The sequence below is a fragment of the Camellia sinensis genome, chromosome 10 (genome assembly GCF_055761805.1).
Source record: "Camellia sinensis isolate YWXY chromosome 10, ASM5576180v1, whole genome shotgun sequence".
Classification (NCBI taxonomy): Eukaryota; Viridiplantae; Streptophyta; class Magnoliopsida; order Ericales; family Theaceae; genus Camellia; species Camellia sinensis.
Window position 1 is genome coordinate 14,104,163 of NC_138970.1, and position 23,299 is coordinate 14,127,461.

At 40.2% G+C, this 23,299-nt stretch overlaps 1 long non-coding RNA gene across 3 annotated transcripts in view; it reads right to left on the reverse strand.

The window, feature by feature from the left end:
• Nucleotides 1-5,943: 5,943 nt before the first annotated feature.
• LOC145800970 (uncharacterized) overlaps nt 5,944-23,299 on the reverse strand; it is a 28,433-nt gene continuing 11,077 nt past the window's right edge. Inside the window, exons 3-4 of one of the 3 annotated variants that reach the window (XR_014341654.1) lie at nt 19,131-22,345; nt 18,180-19,055 (exon numbers count right to left, since the gene is read on the reverse strand). This is a non-coding gene — a long non-coding RNA (uncharacterized LOC145800970). Of the gene's footprint in view, nt 6,329-18,179; nt 22,346-23,299 lie in introns of those variants that run through there. The other 2 variants (XR_014341655.1, XR_014341652.1) reach the window with 2 other exon arrangements.

Genomic DNA, 23,299 nt, shown 5'->3' on the forward strand with positions numbered 1-23,299 from the left:
GCCTTTGGCACCGAGTCAGGATTTCCTAAATTCCCCCATAAAAAATATTTAGGTGGCGACTCTGTATCTGGCAAAGCAGTCCATGTTTGGCACTTCTTTTCTAAAAATCTATTTTCCAAAACGATTTGCCAGATTTGGACTCTTTGGTTCAAATTTAGGACCGTGACAATTTGAGAGTCCGAACTGTAGTGAACCCCAAAACGAACAGAACGGGACTCGTCCTCCTAGGGCGTTCGGGGACGTCTACAGTAGGCTTTGATTCCTTCGAAAGCAATTTGATGCTTTGCTGTCTACACAAATTCCTCTTCATCTTTTAGCCTTAACAAGGAAGAAAATACTTTAGTTTTCCCTGCAGTGTTAGAAATGAATCTTCGAAGAAAATTAACCTGTCCAAGGAACTTTTGTAATTCTTTCTTACTTGATGGAGGTCTGGCTTCAATGATAGCTTTGGCTTTATTCTGGTCAATCTGTATTCCTTTCTTGTGTACTACATAGCCCAAGAAGTTTCCAGATGATACACCAAAAGCACATTTAAGAGGGTTGAGTTTCAACTTGAACTTTCTCATTCTTTCAAAAGCTGCTTCTAAGTGAAACAGATGCTCCTCCATGGATTGGGATTTAACTACAATGTCATCAACATAACACTCTAAATACCCTCCAATGAGGTCATGAAAGATAGTGTTCATAGCCCTCTGATATGTAGCCACAGCATTCTTCAGGCCAAATGGCATTTTAACCCATTCGAAGGTGCCAATATTCCCAAGACATCTGAATGTCGTCTTGTGGACATCCTCATCTACAATGCAGATTTGGTTATAACCAGAGTGTCCATCCATCATTGATAAAATTTGATGCCCTGCTGAACTGTCTACCAACAAATCCACTATGGGCATAAGATACTCATCTTTTGGAGTTGCTAGATTTAACATACTCTCATTTTACCATTTCTTAACTACAGGCACAATATTGGATAGCCATTCAACATACCTGGCTGTCCTAATAAAGCCTGCCTTGAGTAGTCTAAGAATTTCCTCCCTAACTTTCTGAACCACTTCTGGATTCATTCTTTTTGGTTTTTGCTTGTATGGCTTGAAATTAGGCCTCATAGGGAGCCTATGTTCCACTAATGACCTATCCAATCCTGATAGTTCATTATAAGACCATGCAAAACAATCTTTATATTTCCTCAGAACAACCAACAACTGGTCCTTGTCCAGAGCATTCAAACAAGCACTTATATAGGTGGGCTGTTGTATAGAACCTTCTCCTAAATTTACTTCTTCTAAGGGGTCTTGTATCTGAGAACTTACTGAAGCTTCTTCTTTGATTCCTTCTACCTTCGAAGCAATCTTCTTGCTTTGTTCTGCTCCCAGGTTCCTTAATTCAACATCTTTACCCTCCTCTTCATAGACAAAGTCTGTCCATAAGGCTTCTTCTTCCTGTATCTCCTGGACTTTTGTTTCAATGTCCAATGCACAGTATTTATCAAGGGCCAAAACTCTGGCCTATTACTGCTTCTACGTGCAGCCAATTATCATGGCTTCTTTCTCTTGCTTTTGCACTTTCTGGACTATTGATTTTACATCCAATATTGAAAACTTAATTAGAGCCAAAGACTTGGCTTCTTGTGCTTCATCTCTTTGCCTACAACCAGGCATCATCGTCATCCTTAACGACAACCTCTTCATCAGCACTTTCCTGGACTAAGTGCTTCAGGTGTGTCACCTCCTCATCAACCATCACTTCGGCTGAGCCATCTGGTTTCCTCAGTATACTGAGTGGTGTCACTCCCTCAATATACAATTTGGCCTCTGCGAAGTCTGCACAGGCTATGAAGGGTTGAGGATCTGCATCAATTTCCTTTATCTCTCCATTGCCCAAGGCCATCATTATTTTTTGATGCAAAGAGGAAGGCACGCATTTGTTAGTGTGGATCCAATCTCTGCCAAGTAAAGCATTGTACTTAGCATTGATGTCGGTAACGAAGAATGCCGTCATGCAGTCCCTGGTTCCCATACTCAGGTTGATGGGCAGAATTCCCTAAGCCATCTGTTTGTCTCCAGCGAAGCCAGCAATGGTTGTGCTGGTCGGGATTAACCTGGGGTTCCTTTTCCCTAGTTTCTTCAAGGAAGATTTCGGTAGTAAGTTCACCGCTGCCCCATTATCCACCAAGACTCGGTTCAATTGTATCTCATCGAAGAAGGCCTTGATATACAAAGGCTTGACATGCTATGTCATAGAGTTCGAGGGATACTCAAAAGGATATGAGAGGTTAATACTCACCTCTTCTTCACTCTCATATTCAGTTTCCATTGGGGTAGCCATTCCGGAATTATCTTGCACCATACTCACTTGTGAGTCTTCGCTAAAGACTGGAATTGGGTCAATTTCTTGCCCCTCTTGGTTCTCATCTCCAGCTTGAAATTCATGTGGTAGTATGTGTACCATATTCACTGATACTGAGCCAAATTGGATGGCCGGCTATTTCTGTTTCTCCTCTTGGCCACCTTGTTCAATCACTTCAAAAGCATCTTCCATGCTGCATTATGGCACCTCATTACTAACAGACTCCTTCGAATGGTCTTTTCCGACGGGCTTTTCAACCAAAAATGTTTGTTCAGCCATGAAGGCTTCGAACATTTCTTCCTTAACCATTCCTTTCTTTTGGCCTAGGCCAACTTCTTCTTTTGTCTCGTTATCACTCACCATCAACGCCTTTTCCAATCCTGCTAAACTGGACTTCTCTCTGGCTTTTAGTTCAGAGTGAACTTTGGCCAACTGTCCTCTACTGCAGTCCATTTTGCCTTATAGAGTTGGTTTTGGAGTATGGTCTGACTTTGGATTCTTCTTTCCTTCTGTTTAGACCAATGAAGAGCTCTCTCCACTTTTTTTCAGGTCTTTCTGGTACTGAGTGTACCTACGTTGAATCTTTCTCCTTTGTGATCAAGAAATTACGGGGACCATGTCTGGTTCCTTTGTTTTTGGGTGTTTAAGCAATACCCAATTGTTTGGAGCCACTAAAGGAGGTTTGACTATCCAAAGTATCTCTCTAGATGGACACTTCCCTAGGTTTGTTCTGCATCACAAACCAATCTAGAACTCCAAGTGGCATGAACTTACTGACTCAGCTGTTGAACTGTTTCTTTCCTCCTTCGAAGCCATCTTTAAAGCTGGCTGTGAAGGCCACTACTTGGCCCTGACTTCATGTTTTGGGCCTAACTCAGACCTTTGATGAAGGTAGCCACTTTTTGTCCTGCGTGATGCTGGTCTAGAAGGCCAATCTCTAGCTTTGATCCCATAAGCTGAGCCCCTCTCTGACCTCCTTTCAGAATGACTGCTTTCCATTCTGTACTAATTACGTGGCCTGGACTTATATAAAGGCCTCTTGCCTTTAGAATGCATTCTATTAGTTGTTGGCTTAACCATTAATGGCTGCTGCCTAACACTAGGTGGGTATGGCCTTTTGTTATGAGCACTGGTTGGTTTAGGACGTCTCTGCACATCCCTGTAGTATTCTTTCCCATCAATCGGGAGCCCTTTCAGCTATTTATAGCTCAACCTACACCTAGGACACATTCTTTGGATAACTGTTGCCTCCAAGGAATCATCATCTAGTGTTTCTTCATCAGAGTCTTTTCCCTGACTTGTAGAGCCTTATCCAACAACTGGCAGACTTCTAGTGTCTTTCTTAACAGTAGCCTGGCTGGCAACATGCATTTGCACATTGACCTTTTCAATTCCTGTAGAGATAAATTCTGGAAGTCTAGTACAACAACATTAGCTGCACTTTCTCCAACTTCTGGAAATGGATTATTGTCGATCCCCATGGCCTTTTCTGCTTTAGCTGGGAATTTTAGACTTCCTTTCTGAATTTGTTCTTGGATCCTGTCTCAAAAAACAATACAGTTTTTAGTCGAGTGAGACCAAGAATTATGCCATTTACAATATACTTTTCCTTTAAGTTCATCTGGAGATGAAATTTTGACTCCTTTTGGTAACTTAAGAAAATTAGCCGCAAGCAAATGATTAAAAATGTCATCTGCCTTAGTTAAATGAAAAGAGTATTTCCTATGAAGGTCTTTCTTTTTAAACTGTTGGTCAATTGTTGTATCCTTATGAATTAATGTCTCACAGATCACAGGTTCTTTCCCTACAATCTCTGCTGCATCAATCTCATAGTTAGGATCTCCATAGTATGTCTTGTATGATGCATTATTTCAATCTTGTTCCTACTCTAGTAATGCTTCATACCTAGACACCTTATAGGTTAGTTCCACCAAGTCTCTAAACTCAGTTGAGTCAAACTTCTTTCGAAGCCTAAACTCTAAACCATTTTAAGCCAATCTCACGAATTCTGGCTCTGGTAAGATGACTTTACATTTATTTCGAGCCCTTTTAAATCTGGAAATAAACTGGGTAGCATTCTCATCAGGCCTTTGACTCAATCTTGCCAAGTCTGCCATGGAAACCTCTGGCTCCGATTAGAAGAATTGGGCATGAAATGCCTCTTCCATTTGTTGCCACGTTTGGATAGAGCCAGGTGTAAGGTTAATATACCATACAAATGCTCCCCCAGTTAAGGAATTTGGGAATAACCTTAACTTCATATAGTCATTATTAGTAAATTCACCGTATTGAGCAGCAAACCTAGCAATATGCACCACTGTTGATTGGTTTCCATTCCCATAAAAAAGGGCAAAATCTGGTATCCTAAAACCTCTTGGGTATTCATGTACCCTATCTACCCATTCTGGATATGGTTTCCTGTACACAGGAGTCTGGACCCCCCGAGCCATCGGTCCATACATCTCTCTAACAATGTCAGCAATTTGGTCCCTAGGGACCATAATTTGTGCCTGTTGAACCACTACTGGAGGGACAAACACAGGATTTGATGGACAACCTTGTGCCTGTGGTCCTCTTGGTCCATAAGCTGGTATATTTAGGACTAGTTGTCCCTGAGGTGCAGGTTGTTGTTGGGGGAGTGGGTAACCCCTTTGAGCCTGTCCTGCGAAAGATGCTAGAACAGGTGTTGTGTCTCTTCCATTTGTAGAAAGACCTTCCAACCCCCCAGGTATAAATTCGAATAAGGGATTAGTGAACTCCCTCATGCCAGGCATGGCTTCGAACATGGGATTTGGAATCATTCTTATGCCATTTTCTTGTACTGGGCCAGATCCACCAATTTGCATGGCTTCATTGTTAAGTACTGAGGCATTTTGGCCTGCTATAGGCCTCGAAATAGGTTCATACCAAGACTGAGGTGATGGTCTTTCATAGTTCTGATTACTAGTTTGACCATTAGAATGTCCATTAACTTGCATAGGCTGTTTATCTCTAGCCAATCTTTGCTGAGGGACATTTAAAACTTCCTCCATGTGTCTTGCGTTTGTTGGTTGGTGGTTACTCATTCGATCCAAAAAGGATGTTGCCTACCTTTCCATCGTGTTCATTAACTGCTGTCCCATGGCATCTACTAGGCCACCCCATAGATTTATTGGTCGAGTAGATGGAACAGTGGATGGTCCAATTCCTTGGTCTCGTCCAATATTATGAACATGTGGTACTTGTTCTGAAGTGCTGGTCTGTTCAGCCATAGGTTCTGATAAAATGGGAGTTTCCACAAGATGTGTTATCACATTGTCCTCTAGATTAGGTATCTCTACCTCTCCTTCCACGCCTTCTTCCAAGCATTCATTTTCTCCTTGTCTCCTACGTCTAGCCATTTCAATTAGTCCCACCGGGCGTGCCAAAAATATATGTTGGCTTTTTGGCTTTTGAAGGTTATTTTTGTAATTGCGAGCGTGTCAGCAAGGATCAATCAGTTCTTACTGAAAATTAATTGCCAACCAATTATCAGATGATTGTGTTTTAGTTCTTTCAGCCTCAATGAAGAGGACTTTTACTAGTGGCTTGATTTAGGAGAATTAAGCAAGAGAACAATTAAATAAAGAACAATTGAAGCATTTCATTAAAATGAAAAACTTACAATGATCCAAACTCAGCCTCGTAGAGGTTTACAGCAACAATCTACTACTTGAAACTACTCCTATGAACGAAGTGCAGTGTATGAATTTAAAGTACAGAAATGTAAAGAATAGGAAATGCAAGACTAGAAATGTAAAACTGGAAGGAAAATAAGTAGAATAAGACTGGTTTTTTTGATCTGAGTCCGGAGGTCTTTTTCTGGGCCTTCTCTACTATTTATACTTCTCAAGGATGACCATCGAACTGCATTTCCAACCGTCGAACTGCTCCTCCATGATCGCTGATCATGTTGCCTTATAATTAGCTCCACTGTGCCATCACTTGCAGTTAAGCTTCCCTCCTAAATTTGAATTTAAATGTGAGTAACCGTTAAAGCCACATCACCTTGCATCTCTTTGTTGATCCACTGCTACTCAGATCTCGTAATAACTAATACTAACTGTCACGTGTACGATCAGGATCGAATATTTGAATAGTTTTCCTGTATTACCCTTATTCTGCCACGCGTCGAATTGTAATTGGCTTATACAAAATATGTAGCCAACACTTACAAGTGATTAATTATGTATTTGATTGTAGACTATTAAGGTAATATGCCCAATAACTTGCCAAATTAAATTTATTTACTATGGTTTTTTGGTTACGTTTCAAAACATCCCTCATTTTAATTTTATTGTAATGATTCTAGTTATGATCAAAATGATTTTTTGATCATCTCTCTAAATGATTTTTTTTTTTTTTATATTCTTTAGACTGGCTCAAAATGATGTTCCTAATGATCCAATATGGCAATGATTGATTAATGAATTAAATTTATTTGCTAGATTTAATGGCTGAATAATATGCTACTTTTTTGAAAGAGTAATGTGATGAATTCTAAATATTTTATCAAATATTTTATCGTATGTCTCACACAGGTGTGGGACCCATGTAGTACCCACATAGTGTGAGTCTTACATCTATGTGAAATATTTAATAAAATATTTGAGATTCCTAACATTTTTTTTTTTTGAAAATTTTGAGCCATTGATGATGAGTCATAAATGGTCGAGCTCATGGGCCAAGTCAGAAGCCTTACTATTTAGCTCAAGCCCCTTTCATATATTTTTGGATTGGGTTGAGCCGGTCTATCCTCAAGTTTGGGCTGAACTAAAGCCTGATTTGCTGTAGGCTTAAATCCAATCCATTTAATAAAAAATGAGCCTTTTTTTTTTTTCTTTGAACCATAAAAAATGAGCCTTAAAATATCAATTATAGGAGAATGGCGTTTTTGGCTTGTTTTGGCAGGTAAAAACCTTAATTTTTGATTTTTTAACTTCTTTTGGATCACATCATCTTTTTATTTTTTTGCATATTTTTTCAAAAAAAATTAAAAAATTCATTTTTAACTAACTTTTCAAAAATACATTAATTATTGATAGCGAAATGTTGCTTTTAACCAACGTAATTGTATTTTATTCAAATAAAAGGAAAGGTGAATATGAGAGCATCTATGAGGAACTCTCTACATAAGATATATTAGCTATTCAGAAATGCTTCCTACCCCCACTGGGGGTCGACCCCCAGTGAGGTGTCACTGGGGGATTGGCTCAAAAAAACAGTTTTTTTTTTTTTTTTTTTTTATTTTGTGTTTTCAGCGAATAGGGGGTCGCCACCTCACTGGGGGTCGACCCCCACTGGGGGTATAAATCACGGTTGTTAGCTATTATAACTAGTATCATCATATTTTAGGTATTCTAATAGACTGCTTATTACAATAATTATTTTAATAAATATATATATATATATATATATAAAACTAACTACATTTGAATAGTTTTAAGAATCTCTTTAAACCATTGTGCATATAGATAGATAAAATAAAAAGTAATGTTAAAAAAATTAAACAAAATAAAAATATGACAAAATAAACGCTGGTTCCAATTGGACCACCATTGTTTTGTAATTATCGAACCTTTTCTTTTTAAGACAAAATAAATAAATAAAAACAACGTTTTCTTTATTAGTTCATTTATATTTTAATAGAAAAATTCTGCAATACATAACACCTATCATCTGTATGTCTAAATTATGTCATTTCTTCTTTCATTTTAAGTTATATAATTTTTTTCATTAATTATATTCTTATTTTAGTTATAACTTATGTCTTATTTACTGCTTGATTATAATTTTTTTTAATTATAATTTAAAAAAATATAAAATTATATCATTTTTTTTAATTATACGGAGCCTACCGCCTTTCTCATCCATTTAAAAAATAAAAACAAATAAAAAACACTTTTCATCAATTATCGGCGTTCTATTTTGTTGGAATGGTGTGTCCACGTAAATAATGTGGGGGTGATACCAAATCCTCAGGTCATGATGTTATTTCTCGTTTGAAAATTGGTATCGTTTTGGGTTTTATTTATTTATTTATTTTTTTTTTCCTTTTCTTTCTTTCTTTTCTTTTTCTTCCTTTGAACACAGACAGAGGCAAGAGAGAGCAAGGAGAGAAGAGAAGAGAAGAGAAAAGAAGAGGAAGAGAGAAGAAGGGGTGAGAAGGAGGAGGAAGAGAAGAAGACGGTGATAGCGGTGATCGGAATCTGAATCGGATCTGATTTGTTTTTTTTTTTTTTGGGTAGATGATCTGAATTTTTTTTTTTTTGGTGATGATGATGAAGATGTTGTTGATGTTGTTGTTGATGAAAATGTTGATATATATATATTTTTTTTCTACTGGATCTTGGTGAAGATGTTAATGATGTTATGAAGATGTTGATAAAGATGTTGGTTGTTGATGATCTGAAGATGTTCTTCTTCATCTTTTCTTCTTCTTCTTCTTTCTGCTTCTGCTTCTGTTCTCTTTTCATCTTCAAAAGAGAAAATTTCAAAACGGAAAAAAAAAAAAAAAAAAAAAACGTCGTTTCGGATTCGGGGCAAATTCGAGCCTGAAAATTTCAAGCCCTTGTAGCAGCTTTGTTCTCGTTTTTCTTGGTGAAAGCCCAAAGTCATAATAAAAAATAAAATATTAATACTAAAAAATAATATTAATATTATAATTATTTTATTGTAAACTTTATAAAATGTTTATAATCTTACATGTTATTATTATTACTATTATTTTATTAATTAAAAAAATCTCACACCTCATATATGTTATTATTACAATAGTAATTTATGAGATGATAATTACGTTATTGTGGGGGCATATTTTTGTAAATGACAACACGTGGCCAGGGTGGCATCGAAGTGCCAGCCGAGGTGCCACGTGTCCTGATCATGAAGCCGAGGTAATCTCGGCTAAGCCGATATTATATGCGGAGATACCAGAATCCGAGATGAACGGATAAGGGATAAGAGTCCTAGAACGGGGAAGGACCTCAGTCTGGATAAAGATAAAGCTCTTAGGCCCCGTTTATTTTCAGAGGTAGAATGGAGGGGATTGATAGTGAGGGAATTAATAGTGAGGGGATTAAGTAAAATTGTGTTTGCTTTGATGATAGTTGTTAGTGTAGGGATTGTTAAATTATTTTTATATAAGATAAATATAAAATAATAAAACAAATAAAAAAATACAAAAAAAAGCCCAACACGTAAAAAATTTTAAAAAAATAAAAGTAAAATAAAATAATTTCAGAAAAAAATAAATAAATAAAATAATGATTTTTACTTAATAAAAAATATAAAAAATTAAACATTAATGTTAAAAAAAATGCCCGACATGTAAAAAATAAATAAATAAAAAATTTCTAGTCCGTCGGACTATTTTTCTAATACCAAGTCCTAGAGGCCCATCCAAATCCCATCTGCAAGGCCTATCCTAAGCCCTTCGGCTTAGCAGTCCCTTCCTCAACTCTGTAAACAAACAGCACATTAAATGGGACCCACAGCTATCCTAATTCCAATCCCCCTCTTATATCCCAAAACAAACGAGGCCTTAGGGAGTTTATCTCTATCTATTTGAGAGTCCAAGATAAGCATTGAGCCAGAGTCCATTGAAGTTAGGCTTCTACAGGGATCAGGTCAGTGTTTGCTATAAAAGTAAGGTACCTTAGTGGGTCTAAGGTACACTTTTTGTATCCTGGCTAGTGAGTTAAGTACTGTTTTCTATCTTTGAGAGATAATTGAGTACTGACTTGATCATCGGAGTGCCCCCAGGTAAACGAACTACCGTCGGAGTCTTATCTTTTTATGATAGGTTGTTCGGGCGCAATCTATCCTGTCGATGTTCTCCAGCTGAGTACCTGTTTGGCAGTGTGGTTAGAAATCAACACATACAATTTGGCGCTGTCTGTGGGAAAGAAAGGAGAATAGATGGCCAACGACAAACAGAAAGAAAAGATTAGGGACGACATCCCTACTGGAAGTGGTAAACACATTAACCATAACATAGAGGAGGATAATTGCAACGAAGGACCTTGGGATAATAATCCTAGAGAGAAAGACGTCGGCCAGGAGGGAGACGTACCAAAGAAGGCAGACCAAGGCGAGTATTAAAACCAGAACGACCTCTAGGTATGGAAAGATAGATACTTGCGAAGGGACGACAAGATGAAGGGAATTGCAAACAAATTGGCAGACCTACAATTGGTCGTCAGTTTTATGATGCAAAATAACGTCATGCAACCACTATTTCCGTTACAAGACATGCCAATTCCAGCGGCCAAGAACGATGCTCAGAAAGGAGGGCAGAAAATAGTCCCTACAGTCCCTCAGCATGACAGGACAAAGGAACATTCTCACCGGCCTTCACGGGAGGTCGAGCGAGGAGAGTCGATGAAAGGAGAGTCTCGGAAGACACATCGTGCCAAAGAAGCCTACACCAAAGAACATCGGCATGCTCAAAGAAAGGAGTTTTGTTTCGACACGACTAATGGAGGGACGTCCAAGAAGACTCATAACGACACCGGGAGTAGTGTACCGAAAAGGCTGAAATCCGTTGATAGCCGAGCTCCTAGATGGACCAAGGAGGATTTTAGGGATTACCTCCAGAGGAAGCAACAAGATGCCAAGGTAACCTCTCCAGTCAAGCCGAGAATGCCGTTTTAGATAGAATTAGACAAATTTGAGACCCCAAAAAGGTTCCACATGCCGAGATTCCAGATATATGACAGTAAGTCTGATCCGAACTATCACGTCGGCTTGTACCTGAACTCAATAGCACTGTACACCGGGAACGAGCCGCTGCTGTGTAAGGTGTTTCCCTCGTCCTTTGGGGAAATTGCATTAGACTGGTTTCATAAGTTGCCGAAATGAACTGTGAAGAGTTAGGAAGGCCTGACCAAGATGTTCGTGGCCAGGTTTGTGACAAACAAACTACAGTCATTGAGGATGGACTCCCTGATGGCTTTGAGAATTGGCAAGGATGAAAGCCTCAGGGCTTATGCCAAAAGGTACTATGAGGTGTTTAATCGAATACCATGGTGCAACCAAAAGGTGGCGATTGTGTTTTTTAAGAACGGCCTGAGCAATGACTGTCTGCTTCGAAAATCACTAGCAAAGACACTGCCAAAAAGTATGAAGGAACTCGTGGCCAAGATCGAGAAGTATGCGAGAGCGGAGGAAGACACGCCGGGGACAAAAGCGTCAAAGCAAGAGAAAAGGAACGGCTCGCCAAAGCGAGACCGAGATAATACAAACTTTAACAGACAAGAAACGAGACTGAGGGCTGCATAGGCAGTCACCACAGTGTTCCGAATCCCGGTTTACAAAGTCTTGGAAAGAATTAAGAATCAGCCCTATTATAGAGCACCAAAGAAGATTCCTAGCGAATTTATAGAAAGAAGTCTAGGGAAGCGTTGTGCCTACCATAATGAGGATGGGCATCTGACTCAGGGGTGCAGAGCCCTAAAGGCATATCTGGAAGATCTGGTAAGACAAGGTCATTTAAGGGACCTAGTAGATGAGGCCTGGATAAGGGAAGAACAAGCGAGGCTGCCTCAAGCTCTAGCAGCACCACCTCCACCAGCACCATAACCGCAAGCAGGTGGACCTCGAATGATCAATGTGATTCACTCGAAAGTCAATGAGAATGAGATACGTGGGGAAACTCATAAGGTGAAACATTTACAGCATGTATATCAGGTCCGGCAAAAAAGACCAAAGACAGACAAATGTCAGGGACCAATGGTGTCCTTTACTGAAGACCTAGACATGGTGCAGCATCCACACAACGATGCTTTGGTAATACCCCTCAAGATTTGAGAGTGTTAGGTAAAGCGCATTCTAATTGGCCAAGGCAACTCTTGTGACATCATGTATGTCAGATGTTACAAGAAACTTGGCCTTCACCAAGATGATCTGGAGCAGTCTAATGGTCCAATGGTCGGGTTCAACGGAACGCCAACGTGGCCCTTGGGAGCAATAAGTTTAGAGGTGCAGGCATGTACCAAGAAGATAAGCACAGAGTTCACAATAATTGACACCCCCTCCCTTTGCAATGCTATCTTGGGAAGGCCATGGCTACATACAATGAGGGCTATTCCCTCAACACTGCACCAGCTGTTGCGGTTCCCAACAGAGCATGGAATTGAGGAGGTCAGAAGGGATCAGATGCAGGCAAAGAATTACTCCATGGCAGTAATGAAATCCACTTACAACATACGAGAAGCAGAAACAGTAGAGATTGAGGACGAAGACATGGAGGTCCTGGAGGACGTCGGCAAAGAACCAGCCGAGAAGAGTGAGGAAGCCCTGAAGAAGATCCTAGTCCAGTAAGAGGATGAAGAGCATTTCTTCCTACTCGGCTCAGGATTGGCCAAGGAGGAAGAAAGGGAGTTAGAAGCCTTCTTACAAGCAAACATTGAGGTGTTTGCTTGGATGCCATATGAGATGCCTAGCATTGACCCCAAGGTCACTTGCCATAGACTGAATATAGACATGTCGGCTAAACTTGTCATCCAACGAGCTTGAAGGCCGACCTTGATGCATGTTGAGGCAGTAGAAGAGGAGGTGGACAAATTGCTGGGGGCCAGAGTCATTTGAGAAGTAAACTATCCAACTTGGTTGTCAAACACAGCTATTATGAAGAAAAAAAATGGGAAGTGGAGGGTCTGCATGGACTTCACTAGCTTGAATAAGGCTTGTCCCAAAGACAGTTTCCCACTCCCCAAAATTGATCAATTGGTAGATGCCACTTCAGGGCATGGAAGGATGCGCTTCCTGGACGTATACATGAGGTACCATCAGATAGCAATGTACCCCCCATGATGAGGAGAAGACTGCATTTATCACCCTAAAAGGGCTGTATTGCTACAAAGTGATACCCTTCGAGTTGAAAAATGCAGGAGCAACCTATCAGAGATTGGTAACCAAGATGTTCAGACATCTAATTGGAAAAACAGTCAAAGTATACATTGATGACATGGTCGTGAAATCCAAAGAATCTGAGGATCATCTGGCCGACTTAAAAGCAGTTTTTGACATCTTTAAAATGTATCAGCTCCGACTCAATGCTTCAAAATGCATGTTTGGAGTTGGGTCTGGTAAGTTCTTAAGATACTTGGTTACCAGAAGGGGCATTAAGGCAAGCGTAGATCAAATCAAGGCCATCCTGGACTTGAAGAGTCCAACATCGGCAAAGCAAGTGCAGATGTTGACTGGAAGGGCAGCAACTCTGAATAGGTTCATAAGCAGAAGTTCTGACAAATGCAAACCTCTTTTTAGTTTAGTAAAGAAGGCCACAAATTTCTTGTGAACAGAAGAGTGCGAAGTCACCTTGGCCGACTTGAAGAAATACCTGACCACCGCTCTAGTTCTCTCAAATCTATTACCTAAAGAAGAGCTGTTCTTATACTTGACGGTTTCAGAGCATGCAGTGAGTGTAGTGGTAATCAGAGAAGAGAAGAGAGAACAGATGACAGTTTACTATGTGAGTAAAACCCTAGCAAGCGCAGAGACCAGGTATTTACCCCTGGAAAAATTGACACTGGCTTTGTGTTAGGTTTTAATTCTTGGCAATCCCGTTTGACAAAACTCCTTTGAGTTGTAATTTTATTCGCATTTTTATTTCAGTGAGGCTATGAGTTGTTAGATGCGAATCCAACCCGAATCAAGCATTTCAGAGAAGTTTGTGATGATAAAGCTTTCAAGATTGCCACTTCGCTGATTATGACGGGGATCGAGCTGCCCGGCCAGCTCGCGGGGGTCCAGGGGGCAGCGCCCCTTGGCGGGTCCGGGGCAGCGCCACGGCGGGGTCGAGGGGCAGCGCCCCCGAAGCAAAATGCAAAAATGCATTCAAAGTTGCCATTCGATCATGTTTTATTTTTCCAGATTTTCCAGTTTTGGCCTGTCCGCTCGAGCGGGACATCGGGCGCTCGAGCGTGGATTGGAAGCTCTCAGCATCTCTGCAGTCGCCTGTAAAAATACTGGAAGGTATGATTTTACGCTCGAGCGGATGCTCCTACGCTCGAGCGCATCTCAGTTTGTTCGCACGCAGTTTTTGGTCAGTCCGCTCGAGCGGGCTGTGTTGAGCTCGAGCGGAGATCGCGGGACAGATTCTATAAATTCGCGTGTTGGGTCAGATTTTAGTATAACTTCTCCAAATCTTCTTTTTGGTTTCTAGGGTTTATATCTGGGGATACTTTGGGAGTTTTCTTTGATGTTTTTATTGAGTATTCAACTCATGATCTAAAGAGAGCACATCAAAGGCTTGTTTGTTATACACAAAAGAGAGAGTTATTCTTCAGTTGTGGATTTTGAAGAATTCGAGCCTGAAGCTTTGGTGGAATCCGGAGTGGCTCATCAGAAAGACAATTCCGTGGTGAAGATGGGGTTGGAAGAGGCACATAAAGGTTGGTTCAATTAGGCGTTGTGGATTCGCTAGGTAATTGAGAGTATACCTGTGTAATTCCTTTAATTCTTCTTAGTGGATTGTTCTTGTGGCTGTTGCCCGTGGTTTTTTGATCACAGTTGGAGGTGTCCAATTGTGGTTTTTTCCACGTTAAATCGCTGTGTCTCTTTGTCTTGTTTGTTTGATTGGGATTTTTATATTCTGCTTAAAATTGATACATAATCACAAATCAACATCTAGGGGATTTCTAGATTTTTCACTTTGTTAACGGCCACCAAGAAGTTGAACCACTATTTCCAAGCCCACAAGATTGTGGTATTGACTGAACACCCCTTGAAGTCCTAACTATAGCAAGGAGATCTGACAGGCTGGGTGGCCAGGTAAGCAGTGGTATTGGGCCAATACGATTTAGAGTTCAAATCCAAAACAGCAATCAAAGGCCAAGTTCTGGCCGACTTCGTGGCCGAGTTCACACCTGGCGCCATAAGACATCGGGCTCTGGAGCTGAGGTTTAGGGTGTCCAGGTGAACAAGAATAAACCTAGCTAGGGATAAAAAAACCCCACAGTAGAGCAAAAGAAAGAAGAAAAACCCAAACCCTGCGACATTTACATCGGCGACTCCTTCTGCTTGTTTGTTGATAGGAGTTCAAACCGTCAAGGAGCGGGGGCAAGAGTGGTGCTAGTATTTCAGATGGGTGGATGCTAGAATAATCTATTCGTTTGGGATTTAAGGCCTCAAATAACGAAACAGAATATAAAGTACTGATCACAGGATTGAAGTTGGCAGCAGCAATAGAAGCCGACGAAGTCGTGGTCTCCTATGACTCCCAACTTATTATAAACCAGGCAACAAGCGAATACGCAGCCCGAGATGAAAGAATAATGGCCTATGTAAAGGAGGTTGTCAGACTGGTAGCCTTATTTTGGGATTGCCGACTACAGCAAGTTAGCCGAGATGACAATAGTCATGCCAATGCCTTGGCTAACCTGGTCAGTGCAATGAAATCAGGAGAGGCAATGACAATAATGGTTGACTATTTGTCAGGCCCAAGTGTAGAACCACTGATCATAGAGTATGAAGCAATGTGTATGGAGATCGAACCAAGTTGGATGGATGCAATAATAGTGTTCCTTAGAGATGGGAAGTTCCCAAATGATCACAAAGAAGCACACAAGACCAGACTGAAGTCGGCGAGGTTCAGTCTAACAGCAGAAGGACATCTCTACAGAAGGTCTTTTACTGGTCCCTTTTTGAGATGTGTGCATCTTTCACAAGTTGAAGACTTCCTGTATGAAATAAACGAAAGAGTATGCGAAAGCCAAGCAGAGGGCAGGTCACTTGCTCATAGGGCCATTACTCAAGGGAGCTGGTGGCCCTATATGTAGAAAGATACTGAAGCTTATGTCAGAAAGTGTGAGAAATGTCAGAGGTTTGTGCTTTTGATATATCAACCAGCAGCAAATTTAAATCCAATATCCAACCCCTGGCCATTTGCCCAGTGGGGCATGGATCTTGTTGGACAACTGCCTCAAGCAACTGGACAAAGGAAGTTCCTACTGGTAACAACAGATTACTTCACCAAGTGGGTCGAAGCTGAACCCCTTGCAAAGATTCGGGACATTGATGTAAAGAACTTCATATAGAAGAACATCATCACCAGGTTCGGGATCCCAAGGGCAATAATAGCAGATAATGGCACACAGTTTGACAATAAGTTAATTAAGAGCTTCTGTGCAAAGTACAAAATCAAGAACTATTATTCCACTCCAAGCTTCCCCCAGAGCAATGGTCAGGCAGAAGCGTCCAACAAAACTATCTTGGATGGGATCAAGAAAAGACTAGAAGCAGTCGAAGGAAAATGGGTAGATGAGTTGCCCAATGTACTTTGGGCATATTGGACTACGCCAAAAAGATCAACTGGGGAATCTCCATTTGCCATGGCCTATGGCACTGAAGCAGTTATCCCACTAGAAGTCAACATCCCAGGGATCAGAACCCAGGAAGTAGAGAATTGGACCAATGAGGCATTTCTAGCCTGAGATCTGGACCTACTGGAAGAAAGAAGGGAGAGAGCAGCAATTCGGCTGGGGGCATACCAGCAACAACTTGCTAGGGCTTACAACAAGAAGGTTAACCCAAGAGAATTCAAAGTTTGGGACCTCGTGCTGAGGAAAGTGGTCGGCAACAAGAAAGATCCTAGAGAGGGCAAGCTTAGCCCAAATTGTGAGGGACCTTATAGAATTAACTCGGTTGCCGATAATGGTGCATATCGGCTTGAGGACTGTGATGGCAAAGAGTTGCCAAGACCTTGGAATACTTGCAACTTGAAGTTTTTCTATCATTAGATTTCGGTTTTTTAAAGTTTATGTTATTAGCCAAAGTAATAATAAAAATTTAGCTTGATTTTTAATTTCAAACTTATGTAATACGACTGACCAGTCCTTTGGCGATGTTTTTAAGTGAAACATGGTGAATAACTTAGACTTATTATATGGCAGAGTTGAATTATACTTGCATATAATAGAGTTGAACTACGTTGGCGATATTTCTAAGTGAAACATGACGAATAACTTAGACTTATTATGTGATAGAGTTGAATTATACTTGCATATAATAGAGTTGAATTAAGTTGGCGATGTTTCTAAGTGAAACATGATGAATAACTTAGACTTATTATATGGCAGAGTTGAATTATACTTGCCTATAATAGAGTTGAACTAAGTTGGTGATGTTCCTAAGTGAAACATAACTAATAACTTAGACTTATCATATGGCAGAGTTCAAACCATACTTGCATATTATGGAGTTGAACTAAGTTGAATTAACTTATACTTTCCATGTCAGCAAAATCAAACTCAGATTGGAACTAAGTGCATTTCAGTACAATTAACAGAGAAACCAAGGTTGAGAACCTCGGCTAGTCTCTGTTTGAGTCTAACTTCGGCAACAAGATCGTAGCCATATGCTTAATGAGAACCTAAGTGAAACTTAAGTTCACATTAGGGGGCAGAGAGTTGGAGAATAATGACTAAAGTTTAAAGTGCTTGGGACGTGTTGAAATTTTATAGAAAAATTTACAAGTTAAAGTTATTCCAAGGTAAATTTGAAAAAAGTATATATGTACTCGCCGAGATTACCAGGTTGCCAAACTTGGGAAGTATGGAAGACTGAAGTCTTAATAGAAGACAATAAGTAAGAGTGAAGTGCCAAGTTTAAAACAACACTTGCGAAAATATTTTTACAAAGTTCTCAAGTGTTAAGTCAAGGCCGAGATGAACAAATTGGAAGTTATATCCGAGGTATTTTACTTCGATGAGACTATACAGCTAAAGGAATAAATTGAAGGCATGCCAAATTATTCTAAGTATGAAAGTTACAGAACACCCATAAAGGAAAAGAAGACATTCAAACACTTAGAAGAAAGGAGACAACTTGCATTTACAGAAGGTTACTTGTTCAGATTACAAAAGCGGCACATCGGCCAAATATGAAAACTAAAGCATTATTCAAACAAAACAAAGTACAAACAAAGGAAAGGAAAAAATGAAATATCCTAAGTGATCGGATAGTAGTGTTGCAGTCTTGTCGACTTCTATTTCAGCATCTATTTCTTGTAAAGTCTTATCCAAACTCTTTTCAGTGCACTGGACCTCAGCTTCAAATATGGTTTGTTTGGGGGAGATGCCCTTGGAAGCCAAGTCATCCTCATCATCCTGAGTTAGATCAATTTGCTCATTGACGATGGGAGACTTGGCATCAGCAACAGCCTTCTCCTCCATTTCGTCGATTTCATCGTCCTCGGGCTCTGGTGGGAAGGACACCTTGAGCTGGTTGATGTCTCGAAGGTTGGAGTCAATAGAAACAACCAATTTGTTGAGGGCCGCCGTTCAACTGAGGTAGTAACCTCGGTTACAAGCCAAGTTGACTTGTTACTTGTATTGGTCACGAACGGTGGCCTGTCCCTCTTCAAAGGTTTTTTTGTCGGCTGCCTTTACCTCGGCCTCTTTATTGGCAAGAGCCTACTAAAGCTTGGCCTCCATATCAACCACTTTGGCATTGGCAGCCTCGAGGTCCGCTCTTGTTGCCTCGACTTCATCGTTTGCCGCCTTGACCTTTTCCTCGGTTAGACTTTGAGCAGTTTTGGCATCCTTGGCCTAGTCTATGAGAGAGCAATTGCTGGCCTCGGCTTTGTTAAGGGACGATAGGAGTTTAGCTGCTTCTTTTGTCTTATTCGCCAATTCCTTCCTCATCATCTCGATCTTCGTGGCATAGGAGTGAGCATGCTGGATGGCCTGCAAGAAGTAACACAGATTAGTGGAATCTCACTAAGTATAGAAAGACTATCAAAAGAGTAGGAAAAGGTTTACCAAGACCGAATATTGCATCATAAAAGCAAAATGTTCATATTCGTGCAACTCGGCCATACGGTTCATGTTTTCGGGCAGAAGAACTACCGTGGACAAGGCCGCGCCAACCCCAAGGTTCGCAGCACTGTCACCAGCAGTAAGAGGTCTATCGTCGAGCATGATCTCGGGCGCCCAAACCATGCCTCGGGAGTAGCTGCTGCCCTCTTAGTGGTCGGACCTCGGCTTTTTGGCTGGTGGGGCCTCGGATGCTAGGTTCTCGACGGGACACTTTTCGGCGGAAGGGGAGCTCTTCTCGACCCCTGCTAGCTTTGAAATGGGCACAGTGTCCTTAGAATCGATCTGAGTCACTGTGGCCGTTGCCTTGGCCTTCTTCATTCATTTTGGCTTTTGGGTTGGTTGAGAAGGAGAAGATGAGGATTGGATTGTGACGACACTAGGGATGTTAGCAAGCAGGTCTTTAACAACTGTAGGTTTGTGTCCCATCTCATCAGTGGTGGTCGCGACTGTGATTTTGGTGCCGAAATGAATTGTTGGAAGTGTAGTGGGTGGGTTGGCTGGATTGGAAGTCGACACCTCAGTACTTTGGCGTTTTCGGCTATGAGTTCTATTAGTAGTAGTGTTGACGGGAACTCGACGACGACGTCAACGCTGCGCAGGAGGAATCAGTTAGGGAGCAGATGTTGATGGCTGCTCTGCTGGGTCAGAGGTTGAGGCTTAGTCAGGCCGTGGTGATAAAGTGGTAGGAGGAGTTATTGCTGAGGATGGAGACTTGCTCTTCTTAGGAATGTCGGGCAAGTAGATTTGTAGGTCGGGATGTAGTTGAGCAGCAGAGGGGCCTTGCGCTGATTAATAAGCAAGCCCAGCAGCCTCTTGAAATCTTTGCTGGGGTAGAAGGTTTTGCGAAAGTCTTTTGGTGGCTGAGGAAGAGCTACAAGTAAAAAACAGACATTAGAACATATAAAAGGAACAAAGTAATAAGGACTTGAAAACATGTAAAATGACACTTGGTTCTTACCATTACCCTCTTTAAAGACTGATCGGCTCAAAAGGTAGAAGTAGGGGTCATCATCTGGTGGGAACTCTCAATCGCCCGAGACGATGAAATAATCACCTCCAGCACCTTTGTTGGAGTCTGGGAGGTCGGTAATGAGTTTGTTCTCAGTGGATCTCGGCTTAAGGTAATAGATGTAGACTTTTTCTGACTTTAGGCCACACATGGTATAACAGTATTGGATGTCAGCTAATGTTATCCTAGCATTTTCTCGGCTAGCTAGGGCAATTATGGCATTAATAACTCTGTAAGAGTTAATCGCTAGCTGTATTGGGTTAAGTTTGTAATAGTGAAGGACTTGGCGAAAAAGGATGTCGAGAGGGAACCTAAGTCCGCACTCTATAAAAACGACTACTGGGAAGGGCATGGAGTTGTCATTGGGCATAATGGAGTCCTCCTCCCCTACTAACCTAAGATTGACATTGGCAGGGATGGAGAACTCTCTCCTAAAGTGCTCAAGCTTTTCTAGGGTGTCCACCCTCCACCTAAACATACCCATGACGTCAACTAAAGTGGGAAGGTGCAAGATTTCAAAAAATAGTGGTTTGTATGGGTTCAAAGACCTCGACCAAACCCTAAACAGGTGCTGAGGCAAGGGGTTTTGAAGATCTGAAAGGAATTTGTTTTAATTTTTCCTAAGAATAAGAGTTCTAGGGCAAATCCCAAACCTAGAGCTACTAAAACAGAAATTAGGAGCAAGAATCTGGAAAAAAAAAAAAAAAAAGAATTTGATTCAGAACCAAGAAAGCAAAATCAAGAACATTGTACGAAATGTGTACAGATGTGCAAAGCCAAGAACAGTGGCAAGATAGCAAGTGTGTAAGCAAAATGTGTATAAATATACCCAGAAACAGATTAGACAGAGGCAAAATCACAAGCAAAATGAAATTTAAAACACAGATGAAGATTTAAGAACATGAGTAGATTCACGATGGCAGCATAAAAGCGAAAACAAAGTTTGAAGTAAGTCGAAAACTGAAATGAGGGGAAACAGTGACTTACCAAAGAGAATAACATCGATGTGAGGTACGCCGAAGTCAGACGATGGTGGTGCGTGGAGCAGAACGGTGAATGCCTTGCCAAAGGGAAAGAACGAAAGATGTTGCAGAAGGCTTTGAGAAAGCAACAATGGAGGTTTCTTGTTTAGAGAGAGAGAAATCTTGAACTCAGAGGAAAACGAGAACGCAAAAGTGAAGAGATAGAAAGAGCGAGTGTTTTTATTGAAACATGAAAAGGCGGCAAAATCACAATGAATGTGCGTTGGATGACATGTTTGTCAGGCGGCGCACGCAGAAGCGACACGACCTAATGGCGCGTGTCAGGTACAGATCAATGAGGAAAAGACGCGTGGTGAAAACGGTTGAGAAACCGTGCATGATAGCTCATGCACAAATAGAACTCTTGGAGTTCTTAATTTAATAAGGCAAGAACCTCGGCTAGAGGGACGATCTTGGTTAAAGAACTTGAAAAAAGTTGGTTCTTGGTTCTTAGGCATTGATAACGTAAAACTGCAGAGTCATGGGCATGAGAGCCGACATATGATGATTTCGGTCATGAAAGATGGAGTGAGTCCTAATCGAAGTGCTATATGGACAAACGACTTAGGTTTCATCACTTCAAGATGCCGAGGTAATAGAACCTAGGGGGTAGTTGTGGGGGCATATTTTCGTAAATGACAACACGTGGCCAAGGTGGCACCGAAGTGCCAACCGAGGTGCTACGTGTCTTGGTCATGGAGCCAAGGTAATCTCGGCTAGGCTGAGATTATTTGCGGAGATACCGGAATCTTAGATGAACGAATAAGGGATAAAAGTCCTAGAATGGGGGAGGACCTCAGTCTGGATAAAAATAAAACTCTTAGGGATTTTATCTCTATCTATTTGAGAGTCTAGGATAAGTATTGAGCCAGAGTCCATTGAAGCTAGGCTTCTACAGGAATCTGATCAGTGTTGGCTATAAAAGTAAGGCACCCTCGTAGGTCTAAGGTACGTTTTTTGTATCTTGACTAGTGAGTTAAGCACTGTTTGTTATCTTTAAGAGATAATTGAATACTAACTTGATCGTCGGAGTGCCCCCGGGTGGACGAATCACCGCCGGAGTCTTATCTTTCTGTGACAGGTTGTTTGGGCGCAATCTATTCTACTGGTGTTCTCCAACTGAGTACCTGTTTGATAGTGTGGTCAGAAATCAACACACACAGTTATGATACTCAAATTAAAAGTGTTAAAAATAGAAAATTTTCCCAATAAATAAGACAATGAAAAAATATTTTCATTTTCTTGAGGAGCAAGTGTTTTCTGTGTGTAGTATGAGTCTTTTTCTATACATGTTGCAAGTCTTTTTTCATATATCATACTTGCATCAAGAAAGATTTCATTTATAATGCAATTATTTTTTTATTATTCCTCTGAAAATGCTATTACCCCTAAAAAAAATAAAATTTATTTTCAACTTGTCCAAGTTCTATTTTGAATGACCAATTTGGTTTCAATTTCATAAGAAATTAGAAATTGTTGATTAAACTTTGGGGCAACTACACAACAATGGAGATTAGAAAAATTATTTACAAAAAAAAAGGTGATAAATATTATAAATATTAATAATTAAAATCATAATTTTTTTTTAATTTTTTTGTAAATAATTTTCTATATCCCACTAATGTGTAATTCTCCCTTAAATTTTTCACTTTAAGTACTTACTTGTTTAGAAAAGCAAGAAAATATGTTTTTTGAAAAATTCAAAAAAAAAATGATTAGACACCAAAAAAAAAAAGTTAATGTAGCATTTTTTGGATTGTTTTTCAATTTATTATTATTTTTATATTTTGAGATTTTTCTAATCTAGAAAAACTTTAAAAGAAAATATTGTTGACACGAATTTATTTAAATTTTTAAAAAAAATAATTACAATTTTTTTAGTCTTTGCCAAACAAAACCATAATATGAAGAAATTATTTTATTTTATATATTTTAAAATTTTAAAGCATACTTATAAAAATTTCAGAATACTTATGTATGTAAAATTAATTTTTATTAAACTAAATAATTTAGATATAATGATGAATATTTTTACTATAACCATTGAGCCGAACTTAGTGGTGCCAGTGGGTAGACTCAAC